The following is a 16,678-nucleotide window of genomic DNA, read 5'->3' as shown; positions in this document are numbered from 1 at the left end:
CTAAGCTGTATAGTGCTCATCAGGCACCAATCTGTGTCAGTAGGTATATGAATCTTCAAGGTGAGCAAAGTTTGAGGACTGCTGTGGCACTCCAGACAGTAGACTAAAAATCCCAATGGATATTTTTTAGTGCTTTATCACATGAATACTTTTGTTTCTGACAGCAACAAACCTGGCTGTAGACAGTGGATGATAGCTCTCCTCTTCTAAGATCAGGCCATCTACAGAGTAAATGGAAGCTGTACAGAAGTAAAAAAGGAAATACAGAGTTGCTCAAAAGTGTATCAGCAACACATTGCAGGGGCCACATTCGATACATGATTAGTACTGGATTAATTGATTAGTTAGTTATTTATTTACATGTCCCACAGATCATTTGAAAGATTCTCTCATCAAAATGATGTGGAAGCAGGCAGTTTACAGGATCTCTATACATGATTACTGTTAGCATTAATTTTATTCCTACACATATGACTACAAGGATTTTTTTCCTTTTATTTCTAGCTACCAGTTTTTAAGTAGAAATTTGTCAATGGAATAGAAGGAGTTGTCCAGGAGAAATAATTTTAAATTAGCTTTAAAACTTTCTTCACTATCTGTCACACATTTTTATGTTCTTTGGCCAATGATCAAAAATTTGTATTGCTTTTTGTTGATCTCCTCTCTAAGCCATTGACAGCTATAATAATGGGTAATAAAGGTCATTTAACTCTCTAGTGTTGTAGGTAGTGTCAAATTGTGATGGATTATTTATGACAAATTTCATCAGTGAAAATAGGTATTGTGACGGCACAGTTAAAACGCCTAGCTACCTGAAGAGGCACCTACATTACGTCCATCGGTGAACACAATATATTATTCTTATTGCTCACTTTTGTCCAATCAACACTTTCTTTCTGAGTGATGTTACCCCATTAAATTATTGCGTGAGACATTGATGAGTAGAAATATGCAAAATATGTGGGGAGGTTGACACGTTTGGATCCAAGATTAGCAATTACACATAGAGTAAAAGTAGTTGAACATAACTATTTGTAAAGCTCAGTAATATGCTTCTACAAATTTTCATCAATACGTACACTGAAAAATTTGGAGCATTCTACCTCACTTACTGACTCCTTCTGATGTGCTACATGAATTGTTGGTACGAGTATTTGTTGTACAGAACTGAATGTAGTATCTCTTTTCAAAATTTAGAAAGTCTATTTTTAGAGAACCTCTTAATAATTCTTTGTAAAATATCACTAACTCTTATGTTGCTTTCTATTTAATGGGATTTCTTATAACACTAGTCTGTCTGCAAAAAATATCAATTTTGCTTGTTAAGTGGAAGGTAATTCACATATACAAAGAATAAGAGTGTACCCAAAATCGAAGCCTGTGGGACTCCCTTTGTGATTTTACCCTAGTCACTAAGATTTTCTACTTTTCTGACATTGTCTGAATTATTCAGCACAACCTTTTGCATTCTGTTTGTGAAGTATGATTCAAACCAGCTGTGTGTAAAGCCATCACTTCCATAAAACTTGAGTTTTTCTAAGTGAGTATCATGTTCTACACAACTGAAGGCCTTGGATGGATCTCAAAAAATGCCAACTGGCAATACATTATTATTTAAGGCTTGCACTAGTTGATAAGTGAATATATAAATAGCATTTTCAGTCGAGCAGCTTTTCTGGAATCCAAACTGTGAAGTGCCAAGTAAATTATTTTCACTTAAGTGTGTAGCTACTCTCGAATACATTACTTTTTCGAATATTTTGTGAAAAGATTTCGGTAAGGATATTGGATGATAATTGCTTAAGTCTGTCTTGTCACCTTTCTAATGAAGTGGTTTAAAAATTGCATATTTTAAACTTTCTAGAAAAATTCTTTGTGCCAATGACACATTGCATATATCACTAAGGACACTATTTATTAAGTTGGAACAACTTTTCAGAAACCTGTTTGAAATACCACCAACCCCACAAGAGCTTTTGTTTTCTAGAATTTTTATAATGGTATTCATTTCAGTGAATGATGTTGGTACCACTTCTAGCTGCTTAAAGTTTTGTCGCACGGCATTTTTAATACATTCTCTTGCTTCTTCACCTGGTCCATTTAATCCTATATCTGCTGCTACGTTTAGAAAGTGATTGTCAAAGTACTTGCAACATGTGAATTATCAGTCATAACATTGTCATTTAGTTTAATTGTTATGACATCTTGTATACTGACTGGCTGTCCTGACTCCCATTTGACAATGCCCTGTACAGGTTTAGTCTTATTATATGTATTATTTATTTCTGTCAGTAAAGGCATATTTCTGGACATTTTGTCTGCAGCTCGTGGTCTAGTGGCTAGCACTGCTGCCTCTGGATCACGGGGTCCTTAGTTTGATTCCTGACCAGGTTGGAGATTTTCTCTGCCTGGGGCTGGGTGTTTGTGTTGTCCACCACAATCACCATTCGGTGATAGTGGCAAGATTGGACTGTGTAAAAAGTGGAACTTTTTATGGGTGCTGATGACTGCCCAGTTGAATGTACCACAAACCAATCATCATCATCTGGACATTTTAATGACTTTCCTTAAAATACTACAGTATGTTTTGTAGTATGCAGGTAATGTCAGATCTTGATTTAACTCTGGCCTTTACATACATTTCTGTCTTCCTCTTACATAGATTTTAATTCCCTTAGTTACCAATGGCTTACTTTCTTTATAATGGATTTTTTGGATAATTTTTTATGAAAGCAACTTTCAATTATTGGATACAACTGTGTTTAATCTTAAAAGACAAACAAAGTCATGTGGATCACAAGACTCTGTTTGGGAATAATCACCAACACCGGTTGTGTTGTGCATGCCTGCTTCCATATAGAGAAAATAGAGCCAATCTTTCATGCAGAGTCATGTGCCAGTACCTCATGAGCTCATATTCCAGTGTATATAACACTGGTGACACAGATAATGTCAATGAAGACATTGCTTCTATGCTTACCAGCTAAACAAGATCATACGTTTGCTGTGTTATGGTATGGGGCAATAATGTCACTTTACCGTCTTATTTTCCTTTTAATGAAAATTTGTAATGCCATTTCTGTTATATTCCAAGCAAATACACTTAATTTTTGCTATGCAGCACTTTTGATTTTCATCCTCACGTGGAGTTCATACACGTACACTGTAACAAAATTTAATGATATAGCTAATCTTTTATGCTGTAAACCCAATAAACATAATTCAAGAAATCAGAAGCGCTACAATTTTATTACATCAGATAGGTTGAAATGTGGAAGATGAACTCACCTAATTCTTCTATTTCCTAAAACATTTGACTCCATTACAAGAATTATGGATCCAATGATACGCCAATTCAGTATAGGTGTCATTAAGTGCTAAGGTGTCACTCTCTTTTATCTGTCCCCTTACAGAGATTGAGGGCCTTGGTAGCTCTGTTAAGCACAGACCAATTCCAACATTGCCACTTGACATATGACTCAAGTGACCAGTGACCTGAGGCCTGATGCATTACACGCAAAATCTGCTACTGCCCTCAACCCTGCAAAAAATTTCACTGAACTCCATACATGGCAACCTGCTCTCTAATATATCACCTCGTCCTGTCACTTCCAGACTCAATCTACATAATCATATTCCCAATCCCTGTTCTTCTGAGATTGATTTTTTGTTATACTTTTGTTTCATTTTATTTTTTTAATTCACCCTTGACATTCCTTCCATCTATTTATTACACTTTATTTGAATTATTTTGTTTATCTATGTTTAATTCCCACTCTATTCCTCCATTGTTACAGCTTTGTCCTCCTAGTCTCTGATACCTTCTCTTTCATTTTTGTTTCCATTCCTCTTCATATAAGTGTGTGTGTGTGTGTGTGTGTGTGTGTGTGTGTGTGTGTGTGTGTGTTTTAACCTGCAGTCTGAGTGATCTCCCCTCCCACCCCCACCCCCAAATAAAAATCTCTTTTCTCCTTTGAGCAAGAAATCTGTGGTTCTGAAAGCCAACAAATCTATCTTTTTGTGAATTTAATGAATTATTTATATCACAGAACCAAACATTTATATCAATCATTCTCACTTTACACCCATTTCCCTGTCTCTCTGTCCATTTGAGGTCTACTTAAGAAGGGAAGTGGGTTAGCACAGTGGTTGTTGTTGCTGCCACAGTTGTTTGTGAGAAAGGCAGATTTTCTTGCCTGAAAATGTACCAATTAAAATCAAGTGATTTAACCTATTGAGAGCTACTGGTATGCTGTAAACTGTAACTCTCCTCAGACACTTGTAATAAATATGTAGACATATCAGCTGCTGCGTTTACAAAGAATTTGTATTTTGCTGTAAGAATTTCCAATTGCAAGGCAAAATATGCTGCCACCATGGACAACTGTACATGCTTCAATGTCCTTACTTACAGTAGTGGTTCAGTGACACTGAATTACTTACTCTTTGCTCCTTAACAAAGACAAAACGTTATCTGTTTCTGCCCATATTATTAACCAAAAATTAAACATACTACATGTCAGGTGCTATCGGTCTTAATTTTCTCCACCAACTGCATATTCATAATTTTTTAAAATGAGAGTTGTATTTGCTAATTTCCAACACCAAAAGCCTAAAAGATTAAACATGGCCAATATTTAGATTGTTATATGTGTGTAACATTAATCCTACCAACCTGAGCTCTCTGTTGGGAACCTGGGTTCTGCCTCTCACAAGCCTGGATGAGGAGCAGTATCTTAAAAAATGGTAGTTCAACTGGCCCAAAGACTGCAATGGTCTTTGAGGCAAATGGGGTCAGTCGATCATCAATAGAGCTCACAGAGCAGAAGTAGCAAACCTTATTGTTGGAGTAAACATAGATAAGTTTCATCTTGAAGGAAGGCAGCAGTTCCTTCAGTAGTCAAATCTAGTGGAAATCTAACAGATTTATACAGCAACTGGGATGTTATCTGCAAGTATGGTGGGGATTGTTTTGAAGTCTGCAGCACTGCAATGTGGAAGACAAAAGGTAACCATGAAATTATCATTCCTTCCTACTTGCAATTCTCTGCTACAAAAATTAACACAGCTTCTTTCTCATTGTAGCAGCCCCTACTAGGTTCTCTGAGAAATAATTACTCAAAATGAGCTATCAATGTATTTTTTTGTTTTGTTTTGTTTTGGTTTTAGGGCGCAAAACTTCTATGGTCATTAGCGCCCGGTCCATGACTTAGGAAACAGTAAAAAACCGAAATTGAAAACCAGCAGCAATGGGAACGAAAGTCATAAAATTGGAGAAACTAAAAGCAGAAGGAAGGCTTAAAAATCCACTACAGAAAGGGGTTGGTTGTCCCCAAAAAAAGCTTCAAATGACTGACGTCATTTCACTGGCACTAATAAACTTGAGAACGCGGTCGGCTGAGCGCGTGTCATCTGCTAAAATCGACGATATATCAGGCGATAGATGTAGACGGGTGTGTAACGGATTAAAATAGGGGCACTCAATTAAAAGGTGTCTTACTGTCCACAGCTGAGAGCAGTGGGGACAGAATGGGGGAGGATCGCCGCTTAAAAGATGTCGATGGCTAAAAAGACAGTGCCCTATCCGGAGTCGAGTTAAAATTACCTCCTACCGACGACGCGTTCGGGAGGAAGAGGTCCAAGCACAAGGAAGAGCTTTCATGTCCCGCGATTTATTATGGGTAAGTGTCGACCAATGCGTGTGCCATAAATGAACAACACGTCGACACAGAACGCTCCGTAGATCGGCGAAGGGAATCGATTGAATAGCTGGCCGAGGAAGAGAAACTGCAGCCTTGGCTGCAATATCGGCCGCCTCATTTCCACAGATACCAACGTGTCCCGGGAGCCAGAGGAACGCCACCGAGACGCCCCCCAGGTGGAGCAAGTGCAGACAGTCCTGAATCCGGTGGACCAGAGGGTGCACAGGATACAGAGCTTGGAGACAGAGGAGAGAGCTGAGAGAATCTGAGCAGATAACGTACTGTATCCGCTGATGGCGGCGGATGTAGTGGACAGCCTGGAGAACAGCGTAAAGCTCCGCACTATAAACCGAACACTGGTCGGGAAGCCGAAAGTGGTTCGGGGTGTCGCCAACAATATAGGCACTCCCTACACCTAACGATGTTTTCGAGCCGTCAGTGTACATAAATGTGGCGTCCGTCATTTGTGCACATAGAGCAGCAAATGCCTGACGATAAACAAGTGAAGGGGTACCATCCTTGGGAAATCGACAAAGGTCACGGAGCAGGCAGATCCGGGGACGGAGCCAAGGTGGTGCTGTACCCCAAGTTGTCAAGAAGGTTTTAGGCAGGCGGAAGGAAAGAGAATGGAGCAGTTGTCGGAAGCGGACTCCCGGTGGTAGTAGGGAGGAGGGGCGGCCTGCATACCCTACATCAAGGGAGGTGTCGAAAAAAATGTCATGGGCTGGATTAGCAGGCATGGAAGACAGATGGCTAGCATAACGACTCAGAAGGACTGCCCGCCGATTGGACAGCGGAGGTTCAGCAGTCTCAGCATAAAGGCTTTCCACAGGGCTGGTGTAAAAAGCTCCAGACACTAAACGTAATCCACGGTGGTGCAGAGAGTCGAGACGCCGAAGAATAGATGGCCGAGCAGAGGAGTAGACTATGCTTCCATAGTCCAATTTCAAGCGCACTAAGGTGCGATAGAGGCGGAGAAGGACCACTCGGTCCGCTCCCCAGGAGGTACCATTCAGGACACGGAGGGTGTTAAGGGATCGCAGACAGCGAGCCGAAAGATAGGAAACGTGGGAGGACCAGCACAGTTTTCTGTCAAACATAAGACCCAAGAATTTAGCGACGTTTGAAAACGGAAGGTTGACAGGACCTAGATGTAAGGAGGGCGGAAGAAACTCCTTACGTCGCCAAAAATTAACACAAACGGTCTTTCTGGGAGAAAAACGGAAGCCGGTTTCGATGCTCCAAGAGTGGAGGCGATCGAGACATCCTTGAAGACGTCGTTCAAGAAGGCTGGTCCGTTGAGAGCTGTAGTAGATCGCAAAATCGTCCACAAAGAGGGAGCCCGAGACATCAGGAAGGAGACAATCCATAATTGGATTGATGGCAATGGCAAACAGTACAACACTCAGCACGGAGCCCTGGGGTACCCCGTTTTCTTGGGAGAAAGTACGGGAGAGAGTAGTGTTCACCCGCACCCTAAATGTGCGCTCTGCCATAAATTCGCGAAGAAAAAGGGGCAGCCGGCCTCGAAAGCCCCAAGAGAACAGTGTGCGGAGGATGCCTGTCCTCCAACAGGTATCGTATGCTCTCTCCAGATCAAAAAATATTGCTACCGTTTGGCGTTTCCGGAGAAAATTGTTCATGATATAAGTGGAGAGAGCAACAAGATGGTCAACTGCAGAACGATGCTTTCGGAATCCGCATTGGGCAGGTGTTAAAAGACTGCGGGATTCCAGCCACCACGCTAAACGGTAATTCACCATACGCTCCAAAACCTTACAGACACTACTCGTGAGAGAAATGGGGCGATAGCTAGAGGGGACATGTTTGTCCTTTCCAGGTTTCGGAACAGGAACGACGATAGCTTCCCGCCGTCGTCTGGGAAAAGTACTGTTGGTCCAAATTCGATTATAAAGGCGAAGGAGATAACGCAGACTATGGGTTGATAAATGCAGCAACATTTGGACGTGGATACCATCCGGTCCTGGGGCGGAGGAGCGAGAAGAAGAGAGTGCTTGTTGGAGTTCCCGCAAGGAGAAAACAGTAATGTAGCTATCGCGATTTTGAGAGGAGAAAGCAAGAGGTCGCACTTCCGCTGCACGTTTCTTCGGGTAATTTCAAGAGCTCGAAATCTCAGCAAAGTGATGACCCAACGAGTTACAAATTGCGACGGGGTCCACTAATGTGTCATGCGCGACAGTGAGCCCAGAGACCGGGGAGAAACTAGGCGCGCCTGATAACCGTCGAAGCCGACTCCAAACTTCCGAGGAGGGAGTGAAGGTGTTAACTGAGCTAATAAAGAATTTCCAGCTTACCTTCTTGCTATTGCGGGTGACACGACGGCATCGCGCTCGTAACTGCTTATAGTGGATACAGTTGGCCAAAGTAGGATGGTGGCGGAAAACGCGGAGAGCACGTCGCCGCTCACGTATTGCATCACGGCATGCCTCGTTCCACCAAGGAACTGGGGGGCGCCGGGGCAATTCGGAGGTGCGTGGTATTGAATGTTCCGCAGCTGTAAGAATAACGGCGGTAATATGTGTGACCTCATCGTCGACGCTGGGAAAGTGACGGTCATCGAATGTCGCTAGAGACGAAAAAAGTGTCCAATCGGTTTGGGCAAACTTCCAGCGTCGCGGGCGCATGTAGAGCAGTTGAGGCTGCAGTCTAAGGACACATGGAAAGTGGTCACTCGAGTGTGTATCATCAAGGGCGAACCATTCGAAGTGCCGAGCTAGCGGAACAGTACCGACCGCAAGGTCCAAATGAGATAAATTTGTCGTGGAAACAGACAAAAATGTAGGGACTCCAGTGTTGAGGCAAACTAGATCTGCTTGGTGGAAGACGTCTAGCAATAGTGAGCCACGTGGACAAGGATGTGGAGATCCCCAAAGCGGCTGGTGGGCATTGAAGTCCCCAAGAAGATGAAGGAGATCAGCTCGTGCCATTGGTGTGGACGATGGAATGTATACAGTACAAAGAGAGAACGTGTATCCGGAAAGGGAAAGACGGACGGCGACAGCTTGGAAGGAAGTGTTTAAATAGATTGGGTGATAATGGAGAGTTTCATGGAGAAGAATCATGAGTCTTCCGTGTGCTGGAGTGCCTTCAACAGAGGGGAGATCATATCGGACGGACTGAAAATGAGAGAGAACAAAGCGGTCATGGGGACGCAGCTTTGTTTCCTGAAGACAGAAGATGACTGGCGAGTAGGATTGTAAGAGGATCGACAATTCATCCCGATTGGCTCGAATACCGCAGATATTCCAGTGGATAATGGACATAGGGTGAACAGAAAATGGAGGAATGTGACCAAGGTGGCTGTCAACTCAACGACTGCTCTGAGCTTGCGACCGGCAGCATGGAATGGCATTCAGCCGAAGGCAGAAGATCCTGATCCATACGTTGGTCAGGAGCAGCTCCTGCCACCAGCGATCGGCCGGTTGATCGGCCGCCAGCAGTGCGCCTCGGCGACACAGGAGACGGCCGAGGGCGATTTCCGTCAGGTGGTGCTGTAGATGGGACACGCCTTGGCGGAGAAGGAGAGGAACTGGGTTTCTTTGTAGCCTTCTTGGAAGTATGATGTTTAGAGAAAGGAGGAACTGATGGTTGGGAAGTTGCCGTACGTAAAAACTCTTCACGAGTATGCTCTTTTTTCGAAGTCTTGGTGTCTGACTTTTGGGCTCGAGATTTAGCAGAACTCGACGAAGGGTGAGCAAGAGAGTGGGCAGGCGAAAGGGGTGAGGTTGAACGGGCGATCTTTGCGCTGGCCGATCTGACGACCGTGGCACTAAAGGTGAGGTCGCAAGTCTGCGTGGCCGCCTCCTTTGTTGGCCGAGGAGAAGCAAGGACAGTGCTGTATTTTCCTTTCTGAGGCACGGTGGGCTGTCGACTGGCGAATAATTTTCGAGCAGCAAAGGTCGACACCTTTTCCTTCACTCTAATTTCCTGGATGAGCTTTTCGTCCTTAAAAACGGGACAATCTCGAGAGGAAGCAGCGTGGTCACCCATACAGTTGATGCAGCGAGGGGATGGAGGTGGACAAGCACCCTCATGGGCATCCTTGCCACACGTAACACATTTGGCCGGATTGGAACAGGATTGGCTGGTGTGATTGAACCGCTGACACCGATAGCAACGCGTAGGGTTTGGGATGTAAGGGCGAACGGAAATTATCTCATAGCCTGCTTTGATTTTCGGTGGGAGTTGAACTTTGTCAAATGTCAAGAAGACAGTGCGGGTTGGAATGATGTTCGTGTCAACCCTTTTCATAACCCTATGAACAGCCGTTACGCCCTGGTCAGACAGGTAGTGCTGAATTTCTTCGTCGGACAATCCATCAAGGGAGTGTGTGTAAACGACTCCACGCGAGGAATTTAAAGTACGGTGCGGTTCCACCCAGACAGGGAAGGTGTGTAGTAGTGAGGTACGCAGCAATTTTTGTGCCTGGAGGGCACTGACTGTTTCTAACAACAGGGTGCCATTCCGTAATCTGGAACAAGACTTACAGGACCTGCAATTGCGTCGACACCTTTCTGAATAATGAAAGGGTTGACTGTGGAGAAGTCGTGACCTTTGTCAGACCGAGAAACAACAAGGAACTGTGGCAACGATGGAAGAACTGACTGTGGCTGAGACTCAGTGAACTTACATTTGTGAGCAGACATAGTGGAAGGTGAGGAAACCATTGCGGAAGAATCCCCCATGATTACCGGCGTCTCCGATGGTGCGCTCCTCCCTTGTGGGGGCCCTCTCTGAGGGCACTCCCGCCTTAGGTGATTGTTCACACCTCAGGTCACACCTCCCGACAAACGGACGGAGGGACCAATCGGCACTTTCGGAAGGTATCAGCTCGGGTAATCACCCCTCCCTGGGCCTGGCCGTTACCAGGGGGTATGTACGTGTCCTACCTGTCTACCCGGGGCGGGGAATTACGCGTTACCCCGTCACCGGCTACGCATGGAAGTGCGTGGGTCGGCCTTCAGACACGCACAGGGAGGAAGAAAGAGAAAGGGAAAGGAAAGAAGAGTTCTCAAACGCCGCAGCGGAGAAAAGGGTAAAGAGAAGAGGTAAGGAAAAGAGAAGGATGAAGACATACAAGCAAGGAAGGCGAAGAATGCGGTACATTTACAAGCGTCCGTCTTCGGACGTAGGCACAAACCATACTCCCAGAGGGGGAGAAAGGGAAGGAAGGAGCCAGAGGTGGGGGGGGGGGGGGGCGAAGATGGGGGATGGGGAAGGATGCGGAAAGGTAAGGCATGCAGCCAGGAAAGGAAGGAAGGCCACATTAGCTCGGGGTCCCGTGCTCGCTACGCGCGTATCCACAAAAGAGTTGTGGATCCCCTGGGGGGGCTATCAATGTAGTGCGCATACATAAAACTTGTTTTTTTTTGTGCTCCATGATTTTTCAGTTTTTAGAGGGATATAATGACACTATAGTGTGTATCTTTGGCATGCTTATGCAGGAAATGTCACAAAACTGTCTAGGTGTCAGATCTGTGCACTGCACACATGAATTTACAAATATAAGTTACATCTACATCCACATGATTACTCTGCAATTCACATTTAAGTGCTTGGCAGAGGGTTCATCAAACCACAATCATACTAACTCCCTACCATTCCATTCCCGAACAGCGCACGGGAAAAACGAACACCTAAACTTTTCTGTTCGAGCTCTGATTTCTCTTATTTTATTTTGATGATCATTTCTACCTATGTAGGTTGGGCTCAACAAAATATTTTCACATTCGGAAGAGAAAGTTGGTGACTGAAATTTTGTAAATAGATCTCGCCGCGACGAGAAACGTCTTTGCTTTAATGACTTCCATCCCAACTCGTGTATCATATCTGCCACACTCTCTCCCCTATTACGTGATAATACAAAACGAGCTGCCCTTTTTTGTACCCTTTCGATGTCCTCCGTCAATCCCACCTGGTAAGGATCCCACACCCCACAGCAATATTCTAACAGAGGACGAATGAGTGCAGTGTAAGCTGTCTCTTTAGTGGGCTTGTTGCATCTTCTAAGTGTCCTGCCAATAAAAAGCAACCTTTGGCTCGCCTTCCCCACAATATTATCTATGTGGTCTTTCCAACTGAAGTTGTTCGTAATTTTTACACCCAGGTACTTAGTTGAATTGACAGCCTTGAGAATTGTACTATTTATCGAGTAATCGAATTCCAACGGATTTCTTTTGGAACTCTTGTGGATCACCTCACACTTTTCGTTATTTAGCGTCAACTGCCACCTGCCACACCATACAGCAATCTTTCCTAAATCGCTTTGCAACTGATACTGGTCTTCGGATGACCTTACTAGACAGTAAATTACAGCATCATCTGTGAACAACCTAAGACAACTGCTCAGATTGTCACCCAGGTCATTTATACAGATCAGGAACAGCAGAGGTCCCAGGACGCTTCCCTGGGGAACACCTGATATCACTTCAGTTTTACTCGATGATTTGTCGTCTATTACTACGAACTGCGACCTTCCTGACAGGAAATCACGAATCCAGTCGCACAACTGAGACGATAACCCATAGGCCTGCAGCTTGATTAGAAGTTGCTCGTGAGGAACGGTGTCAAAAGCTTTCCGGAAATCTAGAAATACGGAATCAACTTGAGATCCCCTGTTGGCAGCGGCCATTACTTCGTGCGAATAAAGAGCTAGCTGTGTTGCACAAGAACGATGTTTTCTGAAACCATGCTGATTACATATCAATAGATCGCTCCCTTCGAGGTGATTCATAATGTTTGAATACAATATATACTCCAAAACCCTACTGCAAACCGACGTCAATGATATAGGTCTGTAGTTTGATGGATTACTCCTACTACCCTTCTTAAACACTGGTGCGACCTGCGCAATTTTCCAACCTGTAGGTACAGATCTATCGGTGAGCGAGCGGTTGTATATGATTGCTAAGTAGGGAGCTACTGTATCAGCGTAATCTGAAAGGAACCTAATCGGTACACAAACTGGACCTGAAGACTTGCCCGTATCAAGCGATTGGAGTTGTTTCGCAACCCCTAAGGTATCTACTTCTAAGAAACTCATGCTAGCAGTTGTTCGTGTTTTAAATTCTGGAATATTCCATTTGCCTTCCCTGGTGAAGGAATTTCGGAAAACTGTGTTCAATAACTCCGCTTTAGCGGCACAGTCGTCGGTAACAGTACCATCGGCACTGCGCATCGAAGGTATTGACTGCGTCTTGCCGCTTGTGTACTTTACATACGACCAGAATTTCTTCGGATTTTCTACCAAATTTCGAGACAATGTTTTGTTGTGGAACCTTTTAAAGGCATCTCGCATTGAAGTCCGTGCCAAATTTCATGTGTCTGTAAATTTTAGCCAATCTCCAGGATTTCGCGTTCTTCTGCACTTCCCATGCTTTTTCCGTTGCCTCTGCAACAGCGTTCAGACCTGTTTTGTGTACCATGGGGGATCAGTTCCATCTCTTACCAATTTATGAGGTATGAATCTCTCAATTGCTGTTGCTACTATATCTTTGAATTTGAGCCACATGTTATTTTTTTGTGTATTCATCATGTTATTTTATTTGTGTACACGTCAGATCACATGCATCAATAAATTCACTTAGAAAATCTAGTTCCTAAATTTTTATGCAAAATTAAATATTGTTTCAGGTCGACTGTATCAAAACTCATGCATGTGTTAACATATATAGTGTATTCTTGAAAGTCGACTGCTGTGAAGAACGTATTTCGTAAATAAGACCAGTGGCAATCTACAATTATGCTTCATACAATTTCGTTGTTGGTATCCTCATTCAAATAGTCATTCACCCCAATTTCAGTGTATATGTGTGTGAGTGAAGATTTTTTTTAGACTTTTTGGTAGTTTAGGAGTGTTGTGCATAATATATTCTGTAGTAAATCTACAGCTGCTTATTCTAAAAATGTCAGCAGTAATATGTAATTGAGAAAGTGTTTCAATTTTAACCATAGTTCAGCTAATTACACAATTAGTGCATTAGTTTCACCTTTTTCATGCTCATTGACTGGTCTATTCTAAGGAAGTGTTTCAAAGTGGATGATTATGATGTAAAAGTAGCTCTTACGAAATCAACAGCTGTGGCAAAGTAGTGTGTACTAGGCCTCTCGTATTAGTATCTGTCATATTGTGTCATATTTAGTTTCCCCTCTAAACAGTAGTGTATACAATATGCACTTGGTGTAAATTTCTGGCATTTTCTAGTTTGTTATGATCATAAATTCAAGTAGGGTGGGGGGCAGCAGGAGGGAGGAGGGGGGGGGGGGGGGGAGACCAAGGAACCAATACATTATATCCCAGCATCTCATCATAACAGAAATCACTTTCAGCATAATATTTCCAACATAAAATCTTATAAACAAACATGTAGAGCATTCACGTAATCTATCAACTTTGGAGTCACTGGCAGGCAGTCTTCTGGTTTACCATAATACAATGATGTGGGCCATTCTTCTGTGGCATGTCTGATTGTCTGTGGTTCTCCACAATCACAAACTGGGGATGACTGCTTATCCTGTTTATATAAAAAATGTACACGTCTAACATGTTGGGTTCCCATTCCTTTTAGTAGTGGCCATGTTATGTGTGGAAAGGCAAATCACAGTGGTTTTAGGGTGATACACATCACATTGTCATTTTGTTGTCCAGTCAACTCTCAAGTCCAAGCATTAGTAAAGATGAACTCATCCTCAACAATGACTCTTGGTTGGCTGGATTAGCGATTAAAGGGACTAAACTGAAAGGTTATCAGTCTCTTTTTCTTCAGTCACACAGGTCTCAAATTAAAACCATACCCCAAAGTAATCCTATCCCTTCAAATCTGGGAGAGGAACAAAATACGTAAAACTGTGTGTAACCACACTGAAGTAGAAAACAAAAGTATCAAGCCAAAATTGAAAAGGAAAAAGTGGTAATAGGTGTTAAAACAATATAGCAGATGGTCTTGGCTGGCTGATCACAAGAATAAAAAAAGGATCAGCCAGCCACTCTGAAACACACTAAAATTGCCAGCCTAAAAATACGAGGCAACGGAAACACAGAAGATGAAGGGATGAACAACTATTCAAACAGACAGCAACAGGAGAAGCAAGGAAGGGTTAAAATGTAGATAGGGTGAGGGCCTGAAAGATGAGAGTACAGCACCCATCCTTAAATAGAATGATAAAACCCCCTTCACGGATAAAACTTAAAAACTATGTTAGCCACTGAGGCATTGTCACCAAAAAGCGAAGGGAGGACATCAGGGAGATTAGAAGTCCGCCGCAGGGCAGCTACATTTGGACAGTCCAACAAGATGTGGACCACTGTCAACTGTGAATCACAGTGACGCTGAGGTGAGGTGAGTCCTTGTGATGTAGGTGGTGACTGTGACTCAGCCAAGTACGGCCGATGTGGAAATCGCAAAGTCCTTGTGAGGGGCTTCCATAGAGGACCTCCACACATTCACTTTTGGCAAAGTCAGGAAGTGCCATTCTGTATTCCAGACCCCAAAAACCTTGCAGCATAATGACAATCGAAGATCAGATTTCGATACGCCAATCTCCAGGCTCAGTTTGCAAGTAGCCTGTCGTCAAGTTCATTTCCCAGGATTCTGACACGTCCCGGGGTCAATACGAAGACCACTAGCTGCCCACACCGTTCGAGGAAGTAAACAGACTCTTAGATCGCGATCACCTACGGATGGCAAGGATACCACTGGTCGAGAGCTCGTAAGGTGCTCGAGGAGTCACTACAAATGAGGAAGGACTCCCTGGCGCAGTAACAGATATGCTCAAGAGTGCGAGAGATGGCTCCCAGATCTGCAGTGAAAACACTGCAGCCATCTAGCAAGATGGCTGCTCAGTATGTCCTGTATGAGCATACGTGAATCCCACATAGCCCTCAACCATCAAGACATCTGTGTAAACTACCTCTGAAATCTGGGACCTATCAAGAATAGAGAGAAACAGGCGGCGGAGGGCTGCAAGATAAACTGAGTCTTTGCGACTTATGGTATGTCCTGACAAAGCTGTGGTCGAGGTATGTATGACGGAGGTGTACATGAATGGACCCAAAGGAGGGGTGGCAGAGAGAAAGACTCGAGTTCAGTGAGAAAGGGCTCAGATACGGACTGCAATTGTAATCCCCAATCTGGGCCACCATTGTGGGAGATGGACTGCCATGTCAGGGAAAGGAGATGGTAATTAGGATGTTTAAGTCAGCTGTGAATGTGTGCGGTATAATTGGCAAGCTACTGTTGTTGCCAGATCTGCAATGGCGGAACCCCAGCTTCCATGAATGCACTATACACAGGGCTCATTCAGAAAGCTCCCGTTGTTAGTCTAACTCCACAATGTCGTATAGGGTCCAACATCCACAATACTGATGGCGATGCTGAACCATATGCCAGGCTCCCATACTTAATATGGGACTGTACAAGGGCTTTGTACAGCTGCAACAATGTAGGGTGATCTGCACCCCACTCGGCGTGACTCAGGCATCGAAGAACGCTCCCAAAGTGGATACTTTGCCACCAAACACCAAGGAGAGGGGAGGGGGGGGGGGGATGTAGTTGGGTGCCCATGAGAGCCCACTGTACAAACAGCAGGATGCAATGGGCGTCCGCAGTCTCTACATAAGGCAATGGAATTGCCCAAATTTCCAGTACTTAAAGCACCGCATAGGGGGAGGAACGTATGATTTTACATCACATCAGTATACCATCACCTTGATCTTTCAGGTAACAAATCACCCTCAAAGGTCAAGATGAAGGCACCGGTAGCAACCCTATTATCTCTAGGTTCCCTATAGACGTGCCAGATGATGTGAACACCCCATTGTTCTAATTAGCACATAGGTTGTCTTTGGACTGCAGTAGGAGGTCTTGATGAAAACTAATCCCCTGGACCATGTTTAGGCAATTATGGGGAGTGACTGAAATGAGAATATCAGCCTGCTTGTCACAGTCAAGTAACGC

The 16,678-nt window shown here is 43.9% G+C and overlaps 1 protein-coding gene across 3 annotated transcripts in view; it reads right to left on the bottom strand.

The window, feature by feature from the left end:
* Positions 1-16,678, bottom strand: part of LOC124721219 (glutathione hydrolase 7-like) — an 87,238-nt gene that overhangs the window by 61,575 nt on the left and 8,985 nt on the right. The gene's annotated exons all lie outside the window — the stretch shown is intronic.

The sequence above is a fragment of the Schistocerca piceifrons genome, chromosome X, assembly GCF_021461385.2.
Source record: "Schistocerca piceifrons isolate TAMUIC-IGC-003096 chromosome X, iqSchPice1.1, whole genome shotgun sequence".
NCBI classification, from domain to species: domain Eukaryota; kingdom Metazoa; phylum Arthropoda; class Insecta; order Orthoptera; family Acrididae; genus Schistocerca; species Schistocerca piceifrons.
The sequence above is the reverse complement of the archived record's forward strand: the minus strand, read 5'-3'. Positions and strand labels throughout refer to the sequence as shown.